Source organism: Physeter macrocephalus, chromosome 2 (assembly GCF_002837175.3).
Source record: "Physeter macrocephalus isolate SW-GA chromosome 2, ASM283717v5, whole genome shotgun sequence".
Lineage (NCBI taxonomy): Eukaryota > Metazoa > Chordata > Mammalia > Artiodactyla > Physeteridae > Physeter > Physeter macrocephalus.
The window spans coordinates 70336712-70360407 of record NC_041215.1 but is presented as its reverse complement, the minus strand read 5'-3'; the positions used below and the strand labels follow the sequence as shown (position 1 = coordinate 70360407).

Here is a 23696-nt window from a genome sequence, read left to right as displayed (position 1 = left end):
TGTGTGTGTGTGTGTGTGTGTGTGTGTGTGTGTGTGTGAGAGAGAGAGAGAGAGAGAGAGAGAGAGAGAGAGAGAGGGAGAGAGAATGTTTTCAGGTAGGAGACTGGATAAGGGTGGGAGCACAATAACGAGATGACCAGAAAACAGTGAATTATTTAGAATCAAATTAGCCTAGGGCTCCACTAGAAGCAGTTGATTCCATTTTTGCAGTATCTGAAGCTCAAAGAGTAGAAAGATACTGTGCTTTATTTCTAAAGCGTTTGATTAGCTTTCAGACAATGGGAAGAGGCCACTTTAAATCTAACCAGTGGCACTACACTGGGCACCACCCCGACCACATGGTCTGTGGGGTTGAGGGAACTTCACTGCCCTGAGTACCATAAGCACCAAGGCCAGAGATGAGGTTCTTGTCATCTTGATTGTTTTTCTGGTGGGAAATGTGCCCATGTTTCTGAACTGCACTGGCCTTTCCAGGGAGCAGTCTCATGCTTCCCTCGGAAGGATTAAAGCAGAAACTTTGCCAAGCTAGGTAGGGCTGGGGGTGGGTAACAGGGGTTTCATGACACTGATACTTAAGCTGTAGTTCCTTTGTACCTGTTCACAGAAAACTTTAAGTTTGTGGATATTGGAGGGTTCCTGTTTCTCTCTCATTCTACTACTTGGACTTTACTCATCATTAGAGCCATTGCCAGAGAGAAGCTGGTTTGGTGGAGACAAGGGAATGTTGATTCTCAGCTTAGGGAGTTTCCTGGGTAAAACTGAAAACTGGTCCCAGTACACTGAAGAAAAAGGCTGACCACTCCAGATTGGTAGGTGGTAGTTTCAATAAGCAGGGGAACTTACATATGAGTCTTGTCTTGAGTGGCTGCAAGATGAGTAGGTCTCTGCACCCACCTGCGAGAATCCTAAGAGTTTATAGAGAGGCCTTAATGGGGTTCAGTCAGGTACTCGGTCCAGATGGTCTCAATAACATCTTACTTTCCCAAGGCTGCATCCTTGAAGTGGCTCTGGGTGTAGGAACGGTGGGCAGAATGTACATTCCAAGGATAAGGGAGAGAGTAAGGAGCTGTTGCTTCAGTTGCTGAAGACCAGTTCTTGGGTCACCCTGTGGTCATGTCCTCTTTATGACCTCCTCCAACAAGGATATATGATCCACATTGGATAATTTTGGTCTTTGTTAGTGCATCTAAGAGGTGACTTAGGAGGATAAGAAGAAACTATTTGCTGAAGTTCAGGTTCTAATGTAAATTCCAGTTATCTAGTTATGATGACTATCCCATGTTCTACCTATCTACTATTACTGTGTGCAACTGGGTGTCAGAATGATATATTTTTAAAACTTTGAGACATTTATTTACTTTCCCAGATCACCAATCATGGATTATTATGAGTCAACTGTCATGATTATGAGTGGCTACATCTTATATCTCCTCATAAAAACTTAGCCCTTTTGAGTGACTATAGCATCCTGTGAAGAATTTCAAGCTTTGGTTGTAGAGTTAAGAGCTCCTGGTTTCATAGCCCCATGCGCCCTCTTTGAAATGGCCTATATATTTTTTAACTGCAGCAGAAAAACCCATCACCACTGTATGACATAGACAGGTTTCAAGAACCAGAAATACTGCTGGCAATGACATCTGTAAATACTGTGAAATGAAATCCACATTAGTGGGCTAAGTTCTGCTTGATATCTTAGTGCATTTTTGTGTGTTCTTCCATGTCCCATTTTCTGTGGAAATAAATCTTATCTCCTTCAAAAGGGCACATAATAGGAAGTATTGTTTCTTTTATTTTAAATCTATATCTAGAAACAAATTACAGCTCCTCATGCTGTGGGTTAGTGAAGCTGCTATTTTGGGAGCATGTGTGTGACTTCTGTAATGGGTGTAAAAATAAGGTGACCCAGGGCATGGAGAATCTAGCCTCATGTTGTCTGCTAACTTTGTTTGGGTTGCTTTAGATTGGTCCCTGGGGTGCATGCAGGTAACTGAGCAACTTACATTGGGTTCTTGGCTATTTGGTTTGGAGGTCAGGCTGTGGATTCCCTCCCCTAGGAATCTTTACTTCTTCAGAGTGGAAGAGAGTCAACTCTTAGTGGGCTCCCTAAGGAATATCTGATACTCCATAGATAGTTGGAGGGAAAGGGCAGTGCCAAATACCCCTTACATCCCCAGTGGTATTTGGGTTGTTCTCTAGAGGTGGAAAAAGTCATCCACGGCATCACCGAAGGCAGAATTCTATTCCATGGAGAAGGTGGCAAAGTCAGCAGGGGGCCACTCCAGGGAATCCTCTACTGCTTGCTGCGAAGCAGAAAACAGAACAAGGTCAAAGCCTAAGGGAGGTCTACTCTAACACCCAGTGGAGGGATGCAGAGGCAATCAGGTAACCTTGCTAGAAGGCTCGGGGCTAGAATCATAAAAAGTTAGGAGAAACGTTTAAGGAAGCTCTAGCTCTAGGCTACCAGATTACTGATGAGAATTGGAATGACTCCTGAAGATCAAACAGGTAGAGAGCAGCCCTACTTACACCAAATCCTAGGACCTCTGATTCAAAGCAGTAGGTTTGCTGCATTACAAGACTGTGTACAATGAGGTAAATGATTTTTCAGTGAGGTGCAATGCAGCTAGAACGTGATGTGGGCTTTGGAGTCAAACAAAGTAGAGTTTGAGTCCTACCTCAACCACTTATTAGTTCTGTTACCTTGAGCAGTTTATTTAACCTCTTTAAGACTAATTTTTCTCACCTGTTAAATGAAGATAAAAGTAGGGGAAGGTTTTTCAACCTTTGCACTATTGGCATGTTGGACTGGATAATTCTTTGTTGCACAAGGTGTCACGTGCATTGAAGGATGTTTAGTTAGCATCCCTGGCCTCTGCCCCTTATATGCCAATGGCACAATCCCTCTGCTGTGTATTCTGACAACCAAAAATGATTGCGGACATTGCAAAATGTCCCGTGGGGTCAAAATGGTCCCCGTTGAGAACCACTGCAATAGTGTACTATTGAGAATAATGAGGTTCTATGCAAAGGACTTGCCATGGTATCTGACGTAAAATTATTTTCCAATAGATATTAGGTATTATTTTTACCCATTGATAAAAATGTGAGCAGTATTTTTATCAAATATCAAATAATACCAGTTATTAGGGGAAACATTCACTCTCAGGCCATGTGTGAATATTCTTAGTCCAGAGTTTCAACTGGCCCTGTTGTCTTACTTTGAACAAGGGAAAGCAGGTAAAAAAAAAAAAAGCTTTTTTTCTGTGTTCATATTCTTAGTTCATGTACTCTATGCAGATATAGTCACAGCTTACCTGATAGACAGTTTGCAGAACAGTAGCTGCATGATTAATTGATTAAACACGGCAGTGTTCATAGCATATTCTGGGAGAACAGTTACAAATTTCCCAATGTAATACATGTCTTAACATTGAGTAGCTGCCCACAATATTCTTATTTGGAAAGGCATTCATGACAGTTATATGTGGGCTTCCATTAAAAATGTGTTTATATTGCTTTCGAACTGCAGAGTATTCACTTGTTTTATTGATATAATCTAAAGAGGAAGGAAGATACTTATTTCTGTTTGTCATGCAAATTAATGTCCCATCTTGTTTGGTTACTATTTGATAGCATGTACAATCATACAGTCATTCAAAATGCAGTTTTAGCTTCTTGAATTTAGTGATTAAAAACAAGCCATACAACATGATCCACTAAGTCTTGGCTTCACATCAAACTCCTACCACTTCTGCAGCAAAAGCAAACTTCAGGCTGTTAATTAGAATAGGCATGACTAACCAAGGTTAGTTCTGCATTAATCTTAAACTGTTTAAGAGTCATCAAGGTTTTATTTCTTTAGCTCCAGATTAAACTGTTGAATTTTGCAGAAAGCATTAAAAGTTACACAAGTGAGATTAAAGTAAAACAAAAGACAATTGTCATTAAGACAACATTAAAGCAAGGTGGAAGAAAATCTAAAGTATATAAATATGTATTTTTTAAACGAAAACTTTGGTCTAAGAAGAGCCACCTTTCAACTTGCATTGGAAATATTTGGGTTTGGTTCTCTCAATTTGGTTAGAGTGAAACTCATGGGCTAACTTATGGAACACTGATTTAACAGATTCTTTAGGCAAACACTTTGGGCCAACAGTGTATTAGAATTAGGATTTTTGTCTTCCAAATTGCAAAAGCAATTTGAAGAAGCAAGTCAAAACAAGGTGTTTTTTTTTTTCTCATTTAATCTGTGTTGTGTGATCTTTGAGGCTGTCAATTGCCCTACCTCAACTTCCCAGCTCTTATTTCTTCTACAACTTTATTAGCCCCAAATATACATTCTCATACTTTCCTACCTTTTCCCTTTGGATGTCCATCTTCATCACTTCCTTGATATTCTGGATCAAAACCCATCCTTTACTCTTTTCTAGCTATACCTGTGCACACTGATTATGCTTTTATTCCATATCTCCTCATTATTTAGGTGAATTTCTTTTACTATATTATTTTGCAGTGGTCTGTATATTGCTTAGTAATTGTGTGCTTGTTACATGTGTTTTGTATCTTTCCAAGTTGATTGATATATCATGGAAAGCATAGAATGTCTTTGACATTTTTTTTTTCCTCAAAGTACCCACCAAGGTGTTTTGAATGTATAACAAGTATTATGTTGGATGAATTAATGGATATTATATCGAAATATTTTAAAGTGAGTTTTTATGAAGGGCCCCTCATTTATTATATGATGAATTTATATAATAACTAATAACAATATCAGAAGTACCACGTTAAATGGTGCACTACTATAACCTAATCTAATTCTCATTTTGCAGATGGAAAAACTACATAGATAAATGACTCACTTGGTAAAAACTCAGTGATCAGCCCAGACAGATAAGTGGATATTCCCACTCAAAGCCCCCAGTTTTCACTTCTTAGTGCCAACTCCCCCATTAGTTAAATATTGCCAATGAAAAGATACACTGATCTAAAGTAAATATGAGGATATCAGGTCACCTTGATAGGCAGTATAGAGCATGCTGGAGTTAAGGAGGGGCAGTATAGAGCATGCTGGAGTTAAGCTCATGTTTGAGAGGCACACAGATTGGAGATCAAGGGCTGATTTTGCCACTCCTTAGTCTGGAGAATAACTCCACGCTTTGTTTGTTCATCTGTAAGAACGGGACTAATAATTGTACTTATCTCAAAGTACCTAAAACATATGATATATTTTGTGTGGCATATAGAAAGCTGTTAGTAAATGTTACCTATACTTACTAACACTTCAGGGCTTCTCAGTTTAACAAGAATTTTCAATCATGTTAATCCAATGTATTTTATAGATACTGAATATGGATTCAATATCCATATACTTTAAGAAATATATACCTTTATATTCTACTTTGTCAATGTCCCCAGGAAAATTTCTTTTAAAAATAGGTTTTTTCTAAATTAGGTAGAGAAAAAAATTCTTCCTTGGAATTTTCCATTTAGATAATTTTGATGTTATAGAGATTTTTGTTTTCATTTTCAGGAGAACTTTCCTGATCCTCATTTTAAAAATAGCTGTCAACATCTTTAAGAATTACTTTATAGTTTTAGTCATGTATTTCTTTGAAAAACTGCCTTTTTCTTTCAAAAAGTGAAGTGATGAAAAATAATACTGAGATAAATTGCTTATCTTATTCTTATGCAGCAGAATATTTTATATTACTTCTTTTGAAATCATAGGTTAATATAAAATTCACATGAGGACAATATTGTAGATTTCCTTGATTAATTTCACATCTTCAATGTTTTAATTTCAACCCACACCTCTTTTCTTAGATGACTGGAAAAAATAACTTTCTGGAAAGTGAGTTACATAATATTAATTTTTTTCAACATTTGCTATTATCTAAGATCAAACTAGTACAAATGCCTTTTCTTGGTCACAAGCAGGTTTGAAGTATGGCTGTACCAGGGCAAACTCCAAGTACCTACTCTACATAAATTAATCTCCCAAAGGAAAATGCATTATGCTTATAATCGAAGTTATCATTTCTAATACCACCATTAATGCTGATTGAATCTTAAATTTGTGTTGCGATCATTTATTTGAAGACACTATATCTTTTAAAAATTCATGTCAAGTGCACCCTTTAAAGGTTAATCTATAGTCTTGAAGCTATTTCCTAGGCTTTGGCAATCTGGAGAAGGTGAGATTATGAATCTATGCAAAAATGAGAGCCTATTTTTTTTAAAATGGGTTGAGAGCAATATCTATTTTACAGAAAGGTAGGGATTGGCAATTTAGCTTAAATATTTTATTTTTTAAATATAAAGAGTTGATCTATTCACAATATCATCCATTTTTTTTTAAATTAGAATTTTGATTTTAAGCCATTCCCTGTACTCTTGGAATAGTGAGTTCTGGGAATAAGTAACCTCCTTCAGTCGGTCCATTTCTTTCTCTCTTTCTTCCTTTTTCTTTCACTCATTTTCCTACGTAGATGGGTGCTATCACTATCTACCCAGGTGCTGTATTTGGAAATTTTGGGGGAGGGTCCCTCTTGATGCCTCCTTTTCTCTCTCTTTGCCGTATCCAATCAATCTTCAAGTGCTATCTGTGTCTTCTCAAAAATAGCTACAGAAGATATGGAAAGCATCTATATATTTCTCTTCTCCCTATCATTCCTTTAGTGCAAGCAACAGCTGCCTAACTAGTAGGCTGAACCATATGAAATTGTCATTTTTGTTAGACAGAATATTCATGTATCCACAATTCAACCTAAATACTTTTTCTTTCTTCTTTTCCTAATCCATTTGTTTCATATTGCAGTAAGAGAAATATTTTAGAAATACAAACCTGATCATACTTCATCCTTGTTAACCCCCTTCAATGGTTTTCCATTGTCTCATGATAAGGTCTGAATTCCTTTCCATGACCAACAAGGTCCTACATGAGCTGGATTTCTTTAGCATCATTTTTTGAAACTTTACAACTTTGCAATTTTGTTCATTTTATCTCTGGTCTTTTGAATGTATCTTCTACATGGTCTGTCTTCACTGCCTCTACTTTGCTGAATCCAATTCACCTTTTAGATTTCAGTGTATCTAACGCTTTCTCTAATTCCTCAGGTCTGATTTAGAAGCTTTCTTAGGCGCTCCTGTAGCAATCATCACACTGTATTTAATTTCATATTTACATTTTTATCTCCTTTACTCAGTATGTTCCATGAAGGAAAGGGCCATGTCTTCTGGTTGAGCCCTGGGCTTCTAGTGCTAATGCATTACAGATACCCAATACATTCTTCAGCAAGTTACTTATTCTCTCAAGTTAACCTAGTTTCCACATATCAAGGATGGGGATAACTTCGTAGAGAGATGGTGAGGATTGAATAATAAGACATTTTGGCAGGCTGTTCTTTTTTTAAAACAATTTTTATTGGAGTATAGTTCCTTTACAGTGTTGTGTTAGTTTCTGCTGTGCAGCAAAGTGAATCAGTTGTCGTATACATGTATCCCCTCTTTTTTGGATTTCCTTCCAGTTTAGGTCACCACAGAGCACTGAGTAGAGTTCCTTGTGCTATACAGTAGGTTCTCATTAGTTATCTATTTTATACATAGTATCAATACTCCATATATGTCAATCCCAATCTCCCAATTCATCCCAGCCCGGCCTTTCCCCCTTTGTATCCATATGTTTCCCCCTTTGTATCCATATGTTTGTTCTCTACGTCTGTGTCTCTATTTCAGCTTTGTAAATAAGATCGTCTATACCAGTTTTTCAGATTCCACATATATGTGTTAATATATGATATTTGTTTGTCTCTTTCTGACTTACTTCGCCCTGTATGACAGTCTCTAGGTACATCCACGTCTCTACAAATGACCCAGTTTCGTTCCTTTTTATGGCTGAGTAGTGTTCCATTGTATATATGTACCACATCTTCTTCTATCCATTCTTCTGTTGATGGACATTTAGGTTGTTTCCATGTCCTGGCTATTGTAAATAGTGCTGCAGTGAACATCGGGGGGCATGTGTCTTTTTGAATTATGGTTTTCTCTGGGTATATGCCCAGTAGTGGGATTGCTGGGTCACATGGTAGTTCTATTTTTGTTTTTTTTAAGGAACTTCCATACTGTACTCCATAGTGGCTGTATCAGTTTACATTCCCACCAGCAGTGCAAGAGGGTTCCCTTTTCTCCACACCCTCTCCAGTGTTTATTGTTTGTGGATTTTGTGATGATGGCCATTCTGACTGGTGTGAGGTGATAGATATCTCATTGTAGTTTTGATTTGCATTTCTCTAGTAATTAGTGATGTTGAGCATTTTTTCATGTGTTTGTTGGCCGTCTGTATGTCGTCTTTGGAGAAATGTCTATTTAGATCTTCTGTCCATTTTTTGATTGGGTTGCTTGTTTTTTTGATATTGAGCTACATGAGCTGTTTGCAGATTTTGGAGATTAATCCTTTGTCAGTTGCTTCATTTGCAAATATTTTCTCTCATTCTGAGGGCTGTCTTTTCGTCTTGTTTATGGTTTCCTTTGCTGTGCAAAAGCTTTTAAGTTTCATAAGGTCCTATTTGTTTATTTTTGTTTTTATTCTCATTACTCTAGGAGGTAGGTCCAAAAAGATCTTTCTGCAATTTATGTCAAAGAGTGTTCTGCCTGTGTTTTCCTTTAAGAGTTTTATAGTGTCTGGCCTTACACTTAGGTCTTTAATCCAGTTTGAGTGGCCTTACATTTAGGTCTTTAATCCATTTTGAGTTTATTTTTGTGTATGGTGTTAGGGAGTGTTCTAATTTCATTCTTTTACATGTAGCTGTCCAGTTTTCCCAGCACCACTTATTGAAGAGGCTGTCTTTGCTCCATTGTATATTCTGGCCTCCTTTGTAAATAGATTAGGTGACCATATATGCGTGGGTTTATTTCTGGGCTTTCTGTCCTGTTCCATTGATCTATATTTCTGTTTTTGTGCCAGTACCATACTGTCTTGATTACTGTAGCCCTGTAGTATAGTCTGAAGTCAGGGAGCCTGATTCCTCCAGCTCCGTGTTGTTGTTTTTTTCCCCTCAAGATTGCTTTTTCTATTCGAGGTTTTTATGTTTCCATACAAATTGTTAAATTTTTTGTTCTAGTTCTGTGAAAAATGCCATTGGTAGTTTGATAGGAATTGCACTGAGTCTGTAGATTGCTTTGGGTAGTATAGTCATTTTCACAATATTGATTCTTCCAATCCAAGCATGTGGTATATCTCTCCATCTGTGTGTGTTGATTTCTTTCATCAGTATCTTATAGTTTTCTGAGTACAGGTCTTTTGGCTCCTTAGGTAGGTTTATTCCTAAGTATTTTATTCTTTTTGTTGCAATGGTAAATGGGATTATTTCCTTAATTTCTCTTTCTGATCTTTCATTGTTAGTGTATAGGAATGCAAGAAATTTCTATGTATTAATTTTGTATCCTGCGACCTTACTATATTCATTGATTAGCTCTAGTAGTTTCCTGGTGGCATCTTTAGGATTTTCTATGTATAGTATCATGCCATCTTGACAGGCTATTCTTATTTTAGATTTTTGTATTTCCCTTTCCGATTTACTTCTTAAGTTTTTTTTTTTTGTTTCCTTTCATTTGGGAGATTTATCTTGTCACTGGTCAAGACGATATTTGGTGCATTATGTAGGAAGGGTAGAGGAGGATGGGAAACAAAATGTAGTCACTTTTCCATCCTGCTGGCAACTCACATCCCTGGAACTGGGTTTCAGCAACTATAGAGAGAGGCAGCAGGGGTGAGACTCTTCAGGGCTGCACTGTATTTAGGTGATAAAGTGGGCACAGAGTTTGGAAGGAAACCTTTGTGCCCTCTTGCATGGGGCCCAGTATTTTGTGACTCCCAGAGGATTGGGACCTTAAGTTTTGCCAGGCTCAGGTTATAGGGATTTACTGTGAGACTACTCCTGACAGTAAGGAAGGCAGCATTTGTCTCATGGGAATAAAGAACAGTAAACATAACATGCCAGCTTTTCAGAGACTAGAATGAGATTCAAGAGTCTCCAAGGGACTTTTGTTTTATGTATTTTCATTTTTGTGTTCTCCTGTTAATGGCCCTCCAAAACATCCCCAGGGTTGTTTTGGTTTTGTTTGTCTTCTCCCTTCTCCTCTTGCTGCTAGTTTTTTTATGCATCTTCTACTCTGTATGTTCTTTTATCTGTCTCAAAGCTTTAATCTAGTCAAAACATCTATTCATAGCTGAAATTATCTTCATTACACCTTGGAAGACTAAATAGGAAGCCAGCTCATCATTTGACTTTGAACTTAATTTCTGATTTTGTGCCTCTGCAAGCATTACTGTTTTTACTTATTCATTCGTTCAGTTAATTCATTCAACAGATATTCACTGAGTGCCTTCCTCATTTTTGGCACTCTTCTTGGTAGTAGTAATAATACCTAGATACTACACACATAAACACCCTGCACTCAAGATACACACATTCTAGCAACATTCAAACTACTGGAAATGGAAAAGAGGCTGAGACTGGAGTAGAATTCTAGTAGTTACTAATATGATATTACTTTGAAAGTGATCAGCAAAGTAACAGATGAGAACGTTGAGTCTGTTTTCAGGACTCCTTCAGACAGATGCATGCTTTCATTGATTGCTCATAGCCTTCTCTTGTCTTATTACCCTCTAAGTATGCTAAACATACCTTATATGTTTTCTCCCATCAGACTGCTCCCTCCTGTATCCCATTGCTGTACAGAACCACTCATTTTCCCTAGGTCGTGGGTAACTTATCTATGAAGTTAATTTACGGCCTGGGGAGTGCTCATGGATTAATGCCTATTATGTCCAGGTATTGTTCGTATTTCAGCAGGGAGTTTCCCTCATCTTAACTCCCCAGCTACAAAGCACCTCTGTGGATCGTTTTTAAACTTTTTTTTTTTGGGGCCAATAGGGAAGCAGTTTGGACCACAGACAAACTTTTAATTGCTTCCCAAATCTCACCATCTATCTGGCTAATTGCTAAATACTCTCTTAAAAACCCAACCAGACAAGAAATAAGCCAGAATCATTTCTGGTTTTCTGCCAACTGTAGCATATGTCCGACATTCTTTTCAGAAAGAAAACATTGTGAATCAAAATATTATGAGATTGTTTCCACATTATGCTCATTAACGATTTGAACTATAGGTCTTTCTTGTGTTTGACATTATAAAGAAGCAGTCCTGGGTAGGATCTTTAAGTGAGATTGGAACGAGCCATCATCAGTGAATAGCTGTTTAAGTAGAGAGACGCAGTCCAATTACAGTGCTACATTACTTATCATCAGGCTGTTACTACCATTCCCTTTAGCATTATTTTAACTTAAATATCAGTGTATTAGACCCCAAGATTCACCACCCTGGGAGTTATTGCCTGCTTTGTGGGCAGAGCCAGCTTTCAAAAGCCTTAAATCTTAGTGTTTCCCAGCTGTCATTCTCTTGCCAAGGGCTTTTTAAAAAGGGTTTGGGGTTCTCCTTTACATTACATATGCATAACTTCCATTAGTGTTAATCATATGCTCCATTTTAGAGCTGTTTTGGCCCCTCTGGTTAAATGGGCGTTTAAACAGTTTTTAATGCATTATATGTACTTATTTTTTAAACGAGTATTATATGCCCAATTGACTGGAATGAATACAAAGTCCATCAGGTGAATACAGATTTATAATTGTTTTTAAAGCATGTATTATTTACTCGACCGACCATGACAGCCCTTTTGGAGTCCTTCCAGCTGAGAGGGGAACTACATGTATATGTCAATACTGAATAAGCCTTTATGAAATCTTTTAGTGAGGTTCTCTCAGTTAACCTTAAAACTTATCCAGCTGATTATTTCCTCTCAATTTCTCTCTCTCTTCACAAACAAATTCTCAAAATATTGTTCACTGTTTTTAGCCTACATCATCATCATCAGTGAACTAGATGAAATCTATGCAAAACCCCATTCAGTTCAAATAAACTCAACAAATTCAACAAGATACATAGTGTCTACATGGCATTAGGCCTAGGCCCTGATGCCGAAAAAGAAAAGATGCTCAGTTCTCAATGTCACATAAAATTGACCTACATAAATAGTATAATTTAATAAATTATTCCATTTTACAAATTATCCAATCTGTCTAAAAATTACTATAACTGAGCAGACTGAAAAGAAATTAAATATGTTCCTTGTTCTCTTCTCAGACATACAATTAAATTCTAATCCACTCTTCTTTTATAGCATTAAGTGTGTTATATATCCTTTTTTCCCTTGTCTGAGTTAGTAAGATTATTCCAAAATTGTTTTCCAAATCTTTAACATTTTTTTATTTTTATAGCATCTTCACTTTTTACTGTAATAATAGGTTGACTAAATAATAGGACGCTGGAATTTATTTTTATTAGCTTTTAAAGCTCAAGACAGATACATCGTGCAATTTTAGGGAATGTATTCAGACCCTATGCCAAATGAAAGGTGATTGCTCTCGACCGTAATGTAACCTTGTCTTATGGTTGGTAGAATTGAAATCCATATTAGTTGTGAGAAGGAAATGCATTGCTCGTTACCAGAAAAGAGCAGCACATAGAATTTCAATTTCTGACAATGATATTTGAGTTTAAAAATTTCAGTAGTACTTTAGGGACACCCTGATATTCTTTGTAGTTCAAAAATGAATGCACGAGAAAGACCGTATTCACTTAAGCTACCAAAAGTAATCCTTTCTTTACTGTATACATGTGAAGATTGTTCTTGGGGTGAGTGCTGTAGCCTCTGCTCCCAGAAACTGACCATGTTTGCAACTTTCCCTCAGACTTGAGGTCAGTCTGAGACTCTTGCTAGTAGAGTCTTCCTAGGTAGCAGGACTCTGAGCCCAGGTGTGCTGTTGGCTGCTGCTGTTGTCCAGCGGTTCCTAAGGGGACCATTTGTTGATGGTTCATAAGAATACCTTTGGGTGTTCTCGTGTGGCTTTCACAGAGGAAAGCTTAGTTATGACAACGTGGTTCAGAAACCAGGCAGCAATGGGTGGAATGTGTTCTCTTTATTTGAAAAAAAAATTCCTTGGAGAATTATAATGAAATAAGGTAAGCTTACATAATAAAAAAAATCATGTTGAAATAATAGATAAATAGTAAGGTCAGCAACCATATTTATATCTGTATGACTTAGTTAGAGATTAATGCTTCTCCCTGACTGATAGCAAAGGCTGTTTAAATTAATATTGTTAGATATTTTAAACCATTCCTTTTCTTTTGGGTTTTCTTATTATTTAGCTTTCTTATTCAGGCCTGTCCATCATTGTTAGATATTTTAAACCATTCCTTTTCTTTTGGGTTTTCTTATTATTTAGCTTTCTTATTCAAGCCTGTCCATCTTTCCTTTTCCCCTTCCTTACTTCCTTTCCATTTTCTTCTGCCACAAATACTGATTGTAAATTTGCTATGTGAATTAGGCTCTGAATGAAATATGGTTCAAGTCTTTAAATACTTCATAGTTTAATAAGAGTATATACATACGGAAAAGATAATGACAGTTAACGTGATAGATGTGTAAGTATAGTGTTAATTAAACAAATACCACTAGGATGATGTTACCTGGGATTCATTGGTGTCTTGAATATGTTTTTTATTTGTTTGGTATGGGCTTTTATATGTCGGTCAATTTTAGCAGTTGCAAGAGTCTTTCTTAAATTGAAAAAAGACATTCTCCTAGAAGGAGCAAAATGATTCTATTAAAAATTATGGAAAAGTTCCCCAAATGCCCTTCTGAGTGAGTATCTTGGTAAAGTATATGCATTTTCAAGAATATAAAATATGTAGCTGATAAATTCCATACAATAAAAGTATTATATCTAAAAGTAATAGCTTGCAGAAAACTATAAGTCACTGATGAAAGAAATTAAAGATGATACAAATAGGTGGAGAGATATACCATTTTCTTGGATAGGAAGAATCACCATTGTGAAAATGACTATACTACCCAAAGCAATCTACAGATTCAATGCAACCCATATCAAACTACCACTGGCATTTTTCACAGAACTAGAACAAAAAATTTCAGTGTAAGGCCAGACACTATAAAACTCTTAGAGGAAAACATAGGCAGAACACTCTATGACATAAATCACAGCAAGATCCTTTTTGACCCACCTCCAAGATAAATGGAAATAAAAACAAAAATAAACAAATAGGACCTGATGAAACTTAAAAGCTTTTGCACAGCAAAGGAAACCATAAACAAGACCAAAAGACAACCCTCAGAATGGGAGAAAATATTTGCAAATGAAGAAACTGACAGAGGATTAATCTCCAAAATTTACAAGCAGCTCATGCAGCTCAATATCAAAAAAACAAACAACCCAATCCACAAATGGGCAGAAGACCTAAATAGACATTTCTCCAAAGAAGATATACAGATTGCCAACAAACACATGAAAGAATGCTTAACATCATTAATCATTAGAGAAATGCAAATCAAAAGTACAATGAGGTATCATCTCACACCAGTCTGAATGGCCATCATCAAAAAATCTACAAACCATAAATACTGGAGAGGGTGTGGAGAAAAGGGAACCCTCTTGCACTGCTGGTGGGAATGTAAATTGATACAGCCACTATGGAGAACAGTATGGAGGTTCCTTAAAAAACTACAAATAGATCTACCATACGACCCCGCAATCCCACTACTGGGCATATACCCTGAGAAAACCATAATTCAAAAAGAGTCATGTACCAAAATGTTCATTGCAGCTCTATTTACAATAGCCAGGACATGGAAGCAACCTAAGTGTCCATCAACAGATGAATGGATAAAGAAGATGTGGCACATATATACAATGGAATATTACTCAGCCATAAAAAGAAATGAAACTGAGTTATTTGTAATGAGGTAGATAGACCTGGAGTCTGTCATACAGAGTGAAGTAAGTCAGAAGGTAAGTCAGAAAGAGAAAAACAAATGCCGTATGCTAACACATATATATGGAATCTAAAAAAAAGAAAAAAAATGGTCATGAAGAACCTAGGGGCAGGACGGGAATAAAGACACAGACCTACTAGAGAATGGACTTGAGGACAAGGGGAGGGGGAAGGGTAAGCTGGGACAAAGTGAGAGAGTGGCGTGGACATATATACACTACCAAATGTAAAACCGACAGCTAGTGGGAAGCAGCCGCAGAGCACAGGGAGATCAGCTCGGTGATTTGTGACCACCTAAAGGGGTGGGATAGGGAGGGTGGGAAGGAGGGAGATGCAAGGGGGAAGAGATATGGGGATATATGTATATGTATATGTATCACTTTCTTATAAAGCAGAAACTGACACACCATTGTAAAGCAATTATACTCTAATAAAGGTGTTTAAAAAATAATTATTTAATTTTTTTAAAAAAGTAATAGCTTGACCTCAAGCTGGGAAATATTATCATTAGAAAACCTAACCCACCAAAAGTATAATTTACAAAAGAGTAAAATAAAACTTTACATGATGTTTTAAGAAGATTGTAAAAAATATTTGCACAGCATTTTCTCTCCACCTAAAGAAAAAGCCTTTTGAAATTGGTTATAACTTAGGGGAAATATCTCTAGAGAAGAGAGCTCTTTTTTTTAATCTCTCACATCGTCGGCGTTTTTTTTTCCACTATTTTATAAGCAACCGACTTCCATCTCTGTGCCCTCGCTTCATAGTGCAAAGTCCTTTGTGAATGGGCCATATTCTCTCACACATACATGTCCCCACAGCATAATCACATAGATTAACTGAACTGGATCGTTCATTGTTACACTTGGAGACCTCTATAAACTTGAACAGGGAAGTGCGTAGTAATGTGACATTGGCCATAGAAATTGACATTTTCTTTTTTTGTTGTTTGCTTGCTTGTATTTTAAAATTGTTTTCTAGTCCCTGGTTATTTCTCACCTGAAAGCAATATTACTAAAATGTTTTATTAAAATAAACTACTTTCACATATAGTATTAGTTGGAATAGATTCAAGAATGTACCGAACTCATTTTAGCAAGGCAACAAAATGAGAGTTTCTTCCACAGGCCTTCTCTGCTGCCTTAAAGTAAAAATAGTTGAGTAAATAAAAGCATCCACATCAAAGCAGTGCTGCTGTTGCATTTCAGAGAAGGAATTTAGATGAAATTGTAATTTTTTTTGTTTACTGATATCAATACTTTGTACATTTCTTCCCTCTGTTATGCAGATGGTGGCTTCAATGAAAGCTTTGCTGCAGACAGAACAGAACAAAACCGATAAAACCTAACCAACCAAAAGTATATTTTACAAAAGAATAAAATAAAACTTGGCATGATATATGACTGTAAAAAATATTTCCACTTCATCTTCTCACCACTTTTTTTCAAAGTCAGGTGTTAAAGTGTACACATTTCTATACATATTTTTCTGAAAGCATATAACTTTGAATATCTTACTCTGTTCTTAAACATTTCTAAATGTTTGTCAGATTATTGAAAGCCTACCAAGCTAATTCGAACAAAAAGAAATCAGTTTGATATGATAGATGTATCCTCAAAATGTCGTTTCCCTGAGAAATAAGAAAACACTTTCAGGGTTTGAGAGGACAGGAACAGCAAATACATTTTAAGGAGATGAAATATTCTCTCTCTTTGTCTCTCTGTCTCTCTCTCTGTGTCTCTCACTCTCAGAAGCCCCTGAAATCGACTCTGCAGCTGAGCTGATTTCATGTTAGAAAGCTGTCCTAAATACGCACTGACAGAGGGGCTGTGAGAATGAACGCAGAGCTGTCTGCTCTCTCACACATGCCACCACACACACTCTCAGGTTCTGAATTGTTTAAGAACACTGTGCAAGGAGTCCTCAAGCTTATTCTTAAAATGCAGTCTAGTTAAGATGAATGTAGACTCCTACGCCTATATGCATGTATATCTTGAAGCTGAAAACAGTTTACCTGATATGTAGGTGATTCATATTAAAAATTATAGAATCACTGCTGGCATCTTTGTTGGTTAAATAAACATTCTGGTGAATAATATGATTGATCCAGGAAAAAAAAAATTAGTATAAAAAGGGAGCAGATGCTCTTTAACTTGGTATGGTTGGTTTGGAATGTGCTTTCTTAATTTCCTTGCATGGTACAACGAAGCACTGAGAAGAATCTGCAGTGATGTAAAGAAATAGAATTCCTATATATCTTTATTGAATGTGACACAATATAATCAAAGAATGCACATAATTAAGTGCTTAAGCTCAAAGCATCTTTGAAGCAGGAATTCTGCTGATTTTTTATTTATGTGATTGTTTACAGATTAGTTCTCTATTTGCTCCTAAAGAATATACTTAAACAATCAATGAATAACCTACAGCAGTTTGTTGTAGATTCAATAATGGGGAATGGTGCATTGTACCAGGATAGTCAGATATACCCAAAGGGAGTGTCAGTGGTCAAAATGCTTCCATTGCCAGAAGGTAGTCTGAAAATGGTCTGGAAATTCAATACAGCATTGACCCTGCATTGTATACATGATCCACAATCAGTTTCTCAAGTGTACTTGAAGTTTTAAAAAGAACCATTAAAAAAAAGCTGGAACTTAAAAAAACCTATTTTAAGTGAGTTGGGTTTTTGTAAATAGTTGATTTAAAATGTATTTGTTCATATGAGCTAAATAGCAAAATGTAATCATTTTTACTTTAAGTTAAATGTGTCTAAAATTATTTTATTTAAAAATAATTTAATAAAATATTTTAAAATTTTAAAAATAACACATACCTTGTGATACCTGTCTGATTTCTATTAATTGTTTTCTTTATCAGTGGATTAGGAACAAGATAAGTGGCAAGATTTCTAACAAAACAGGCTAGTCATTTACCAAATATCATATGGGTGTGTTTACTTTTTCCATCATTGTGAGAATTGCCAGTATATTTTCATTAAAACACTTACCAACTTTCCATCCTCTAATTACTAGGGGTTTTCATTTGTATAGTTATTTCAAATTGCTTTAAGATGACAACTTTTTAATTCTGAGATTGGAATAAGATTAGAAAATTAGGATTCCTACCAATAGAAAAAATTAATTATTTTGGAATATGCTTAATTTGGGTAGATAAAAATTTCCTGTCATCCTCATACACTTACTGAGATCCTTTTCAGAGTTTTAATAAATTGAGGATGCCCATTAAAATGATATCACATTAGATAAGTCCTAGCAACTCTTTTGTAAGTTTTATGCTTCTTTCTCATTTTCAAAATGATAAAGAAAAGCTACATTTGGATTTTAAGAGCTACAGTATACCTATATGTATAAGAGTAAATATTACATATAGGTATATATTGTCTGTATATACATAAATGTGTGATACACATATACTTCAGTATTTCGCTTGGGGGATAATTACTGTATAAATGAGACATAAATTCCATGTACTTTTGAAGCTGGTACTAAAATCTTAGTTTGGCATTTATGGTTATTTGGTCAAATGGCATGGACAAATCAGAATTATCCTGTGATGTTGCTGAGAATAAAATTCTTTGTTAAACTTTAGACAGCATCCTGATTTTTGTCATGCAGATTTCATATGTTAGATTTCAACAATGCTTGATGATAATAATAATTTGAATGTTACTTTTTTTCCACATTGACAGGTTTACCTTTTTCAACATGTAGGATACTTCTTTAGGAAGTTGCATTAAATCTTATAGCTTATCAATTGATATAGTAGTTCATTAAGACCCCTTTACAAAATCTGTGTTAAAAAAAGTGCTTTTTATCTAATTACAGTTGGAGAAACCATGGTATAATACGAGCTGATTATTCCACACACTGAAGGAAGAGTTAATTTTAATGATTCATTGGTTTTTCTATTTGACTTTTTTCTATTTTAAAATAAAAGACTATCCTATAAAATGATTTTGCTGATCTTAATCTGCTTATGAAAGATGTGAATGTGGTAAAAATATGCCAAGTACCTGGAGTTGGGCTAGGCACATGGTTAGATACGTAACAAACACTAGTTCTCTTTCCCTGTTCTGCATTCTATATTCATCACCAGAATTCTAATGTTTTGTGCCTTTTTGTGAGAGAAGACTAGGTTTTGTAGTTTGGGCAAACCAACTGGGAAATTATAGTGTCCCCTGGAAATAACACAAGCTATAGTACAAAATTTGCAGGAGGATTAGGGGCTAAAAGTACCAGAAAAACTTCACTTTTACCTTCATTCATAATCATAACTGGATAATAATGATCCTGAAGCTGGTTTTTCTAGTTTAAAATGAAATTATAGGCTCCATGGGAGCAGGGATGTGAATTTATCCTGTTTATAGTTGTTTATCCAGCTCCAAGCACACAGTAGGTACTTAGTAAATATTGGTTATGTGAATGAACAAAAAAGCTATAATTTTTCTTTATTTCCATCTTTATAAAGTCATGTAAATTAATTAAAATTGGTTTACTAATCTTGTGATTTTTTTTTTTTTTTTTTTTTTTGTATACGGGCCTCTCACTGTTGTGGCCTCTCCTGTTGCGGAGCACAGGCTCCAGACGCGCAGGCTCAGCGGCCATGGCTCACGGGCCCAGCTGCTCCACGGCATGTCGGATCTTCCTGGACTGGGGCACAAACCCGTGTTCCCTGCATCGGCAGGTGGACTCTCAACCACTGCGCCACCAGGGAAGCCCAGTGATATTTTAAAAATAATTAGCACATTCTATTTCAACACTGATTAATTTCTCCAATTACTGTTTTCCATAAGATTGAAGCTCAGTCTTTTATGATCATGATTCAGGCTCTTTTTTTTGTTTGTTTGTTTTGTTTTGTTTTTTGTTTTTTGTGGTATGCGGGCCTCCCTCTGCTGTGGCCTCTCCCGTTGCGGAGCACAGCCTCCGGACGCGCAGGCCCAGCGGCCATGGCTCACGGGCCCAGCCGCTCCGCGGCATGTGGGATCCTCCCAGACCGGGGCGCGAACCCGGTTCCCCTGCATCGGCAGGCGGACGCGCAACCACTGCGCCACCAGGGAAGCCCCCCCAGGCTCTTTATAGTAAGGAATATCTAATCTGCATTTTGTATTTTCTGCTCACCCTACTGAATGGTATTATACCTAGCACAATATTCCCACCTTAATTACTGGACTTGTAAGAGCTTAATGATCTTAATTTATGCATTATTATTTTTTAAGTAGCTCTTTTTTAAACAAAGGCCTTTATCATCAATGTTTGCGGATGGGACTCTTCACATACCTAGAAATTAGTGCATGCTCTACTTTCACTGATGCAAATACTTACTAAGAGGAGAGAGAAAGAAAATAACCTCTTGCCCTTTTTTTCCTTTTCTGAAACCTAAAAGCATTTTGTTTTCTAGAGCTCTATAAAAGTTCAACGCATAAAAGGTTAGGAGCCTGACTTTTTTCTGTCGTGTATATCTTTGAAAAATTGGTTTATGAAGAGTCATACATCATGTAGCCAGACATATGGGAATAGTTAAAGATTAAGGTAAATAGACAAATTGAACTGCTTTAAATCATTTTCCTCGTTTCAGTTTTATGAAAGAGCTTATGAACAAAAGCTGACGTTAAGCAATCACAATGGGCTCTTCTCTATGTTTTAGACAGTGGTAAAGACTTTAGTGTCAAAGAGTGTTGCATCACCAATAGTTACATCAATTTGATTGGTGTCCAGATTTCAAAAATGTTACCTTGTCAAACCATAACCTTTTCCAAGTCTTTCATTTGTCATGGTTTTGTAGATTATATCATTTGTTTTACATTACCTGTATCAGAAAGCATGGATCATGGATTACAAGATTTTTTTTTATTACATATCAGTTATTTTTGTTTTTAAATAAAATTAATACTGTAGGCATTTGTGTTCAAAAGGGACTAATCAAATATTTTGGAAGGAAGTTTGATTTCATGCAACAAACATTATAGTAACTCTGCCTAAGGAGACCTTTGGTTCCTTTTTACTTAAAAAAAAAAAAGAAAGAAAAAAGGTATTTTCAGAACCATTAGGTTAACATTTTAAATAAATTGAATAAATATACTGAACTTTTCCAGGGTACCTAATACACTAATATCCTGTGGAGAGAAGCTGACTGTTGGACTTTAAGGTAAGTCCCAGGAATCTGCCTAGTGGCATGGTGACAAGCCCCCACTCTTATGGAAAGTGCTATGGCATCTTTAATGTCCACGCAGGAGAGTAGGATTTAAGATTTTGTGGTCTCATTTGAAAGACCCCTACATAGTAAACTGCATGGAACTCAATTTATCTACCTAGAAAGGAAAGAAGGCTTTGTAGCCCCTGTACTGATAAATCTAAGAAATGCTGTGAATATATGCCTTCATATTCATGCAGCACCAATCCCCTTCTTAAAGAATAATAAAAATAACAAGGTCTATGATCATGAGGTTGATATAGATAAAAATCCATTAACTTTTCCTCATTATCACAGCTCTTGTATCAAAGTGCAGACATTCATGGGGCTAGCTCACCTCCCCTGGTAGCTGTGCAAAGAGACCTATGAAGATCTTTTACATACTTCTTTGTTGGTTTGCCTTTTATAGTGTATGTGCTCGATTTAGGAACTGCTGATGGTCAAAATGTAATTTAAGAAGACAACAAATATTTGCACAGGTATGTGAGCCCAGCTTATAAGATATCCAGCTAACAAGGTTTCTCATATTCTAAATAAGGTGGATGATAGGAAAAAGAGTAACTTCTAGAAAATGTTGTCCAAGTTTATTGCAGAGCTTGATGTGATTCTCTCTGAGAAAACACAGATGTTTATGCCTAGCCTGGAGACTGGTATATCTATTAGGCACTGCATAAATGTTAGGTTTTTTCCTTTTGAAATATTCTAATTGCCACTAGAAATATATATAAGAAATAATCTTGTAAAGCTTGCTAAAATACCTCAGGATGTAAATGTATGAACAGTTTCTTAATAGGAAATGTGATGTAAAGGAGAAAAACACCATCATGTATATTTTGATAAAATTCTAGCATTTTTGTGGTGGGGAATCTTTCTGGGATTGGGTACCTCCAGTAATTTTGTCCTTAGTCTCTCTTTGTCATATCTCCAAGCACACACACACACACACACACACACACACACACACACAGAGTTTTGATTCACTTAAAGGATGCATTTTTTTGTGTTTGTTTTTTAGGTCAGGTTAGCTAAGTAACTTGTTTGTATGATTCAGTTTATGTCTGCATAAAATATTACTATAAATTCATGATTTCTACTTCCTTCACTACACATTCAGCTCATCAACCCAGAAAGATATATCTATTATCTAAAATTGAATACACTTGTCTTCTCTGTAGCTGTTCTTTCTGCCCATAAAATTCTATTTCAAAAAATAACTAAAACCTGTGTGTTGCATATATCCTTTCACCTTTCCAGCAGGCCCATTCTGGTCCAAAGTACTCATGACTATAATGGGATTTATTTGTGAAATGGGAGTTAAAACTAAGAGAAAACAAAAATGATTATTTAATCACTTGGTGGGATCGTTATTGCTCACCTTTAAAATTAGCTGAAAGACAAGTCAGATTCATCAAAATTTTGAATTCAGAGAAAGTTTTTTACTTCTCACTGTTAGTGGAAACGATGTTAAATTCCATATTTTATTGAACATTATGGCATTGAGCATGAAACAACCTTTCAAATTTTAAGATGTTGCCATTAGTTAAGTTTTTCTAAACTATCCCAGCAATTTAAACAATTAAAACATATCCTGTAATACCCATAAAATTTGACAATGTCCCACTGAAGCAATAGTCTAATAAAGTTAATGCACTATTTTAACTTTAAAAATCTTAGATCATTGTACATTTCTTGGGTATGCTTGATCACAGAATGATATTAAAACATTTTTAAGTGTAAGAGCACATTTGGGTCACTTGCAATGATGAATATACTTTTTAAAGTTTCGTAATATTGGCTATAAAGGAAGTGTCAATGAGCTTGAAATGCATACAGATGGCTTTTCCACCTTCCACAAGGTGCTTCGGGGCGGTGGGCACTAGAGGGTGCTGTTGGAACTGATACTAACCTGAACTTGTGCTTTCAAAATCAATGCTATCAAGATCCAAAAATGTTTCTCATGAAATACTACATCATTATTAGTTTTTAACATTGGGTTCTGTGTATGTCATCAGCACAATTTCCAAAACAAATCACAAGGCAGTAATTAAAGAGCTCCATAACTTGGCAATTATTGGTTGTTGAGAGGAAATCAAGATTCTCCTCTCCCACCTTTATAATACTCTCCCAGTTTTTCTTCAGGATGTATATATAGGTTGGTGATACATTTTCATAAATGCCAAGAAAAATGGGCTTGTCAGGCTATTAACATTTTCTCTGGACTTTAAACACGCATAGCCACAAAAGATTGTTTCTTAAAAGAAATGTGTCAGGAGGCTGCGGGTCTAACTTTTCTCCTGGTGTTTGAGAAATTGCGGACATTCAAGGAAGCTTGCACACGAGGATAACCGTCCTTATGTTGAAAAATGTTGCTTTATATGAAAATTGAAGAATTATCTACTCCCCTGCCCCCACCCCCGGTAGTTATTTATAAGGGCATCAATGGTAGTTGCCTTTCTTAGACCTTCCCTGAAGGCATGATCAGACTCAAGCAGGCAGCTATTTCCCTTTAATTTTCCACAGCAAGCCAGTAATGCTTATGATTATTGTGAAGTCAGGAAAAGTTTAGT

At 36.2% G+C, this 23696-nt stretch overlaps 1 non-coding gene across 1 annotated transcript; it reads right to left on the bottom strand.

Moving 5' to 3' along the window:
• Nucleotides 1–1419: 1419 nt before the first annotated feature.
• Nucleotides 1420–1548, bottom strand: LOC112064592 (small nucleolar RNA SNORA25). Its single transcript, XR_002891552.1, has one exon. It is a non-coding gene; the product is annotated as a small nucleolar RNA SNORA25 (small nucleolar RNA).
• Nucleotides 1549–23696: the final 22148 nt, after the last annotated feature.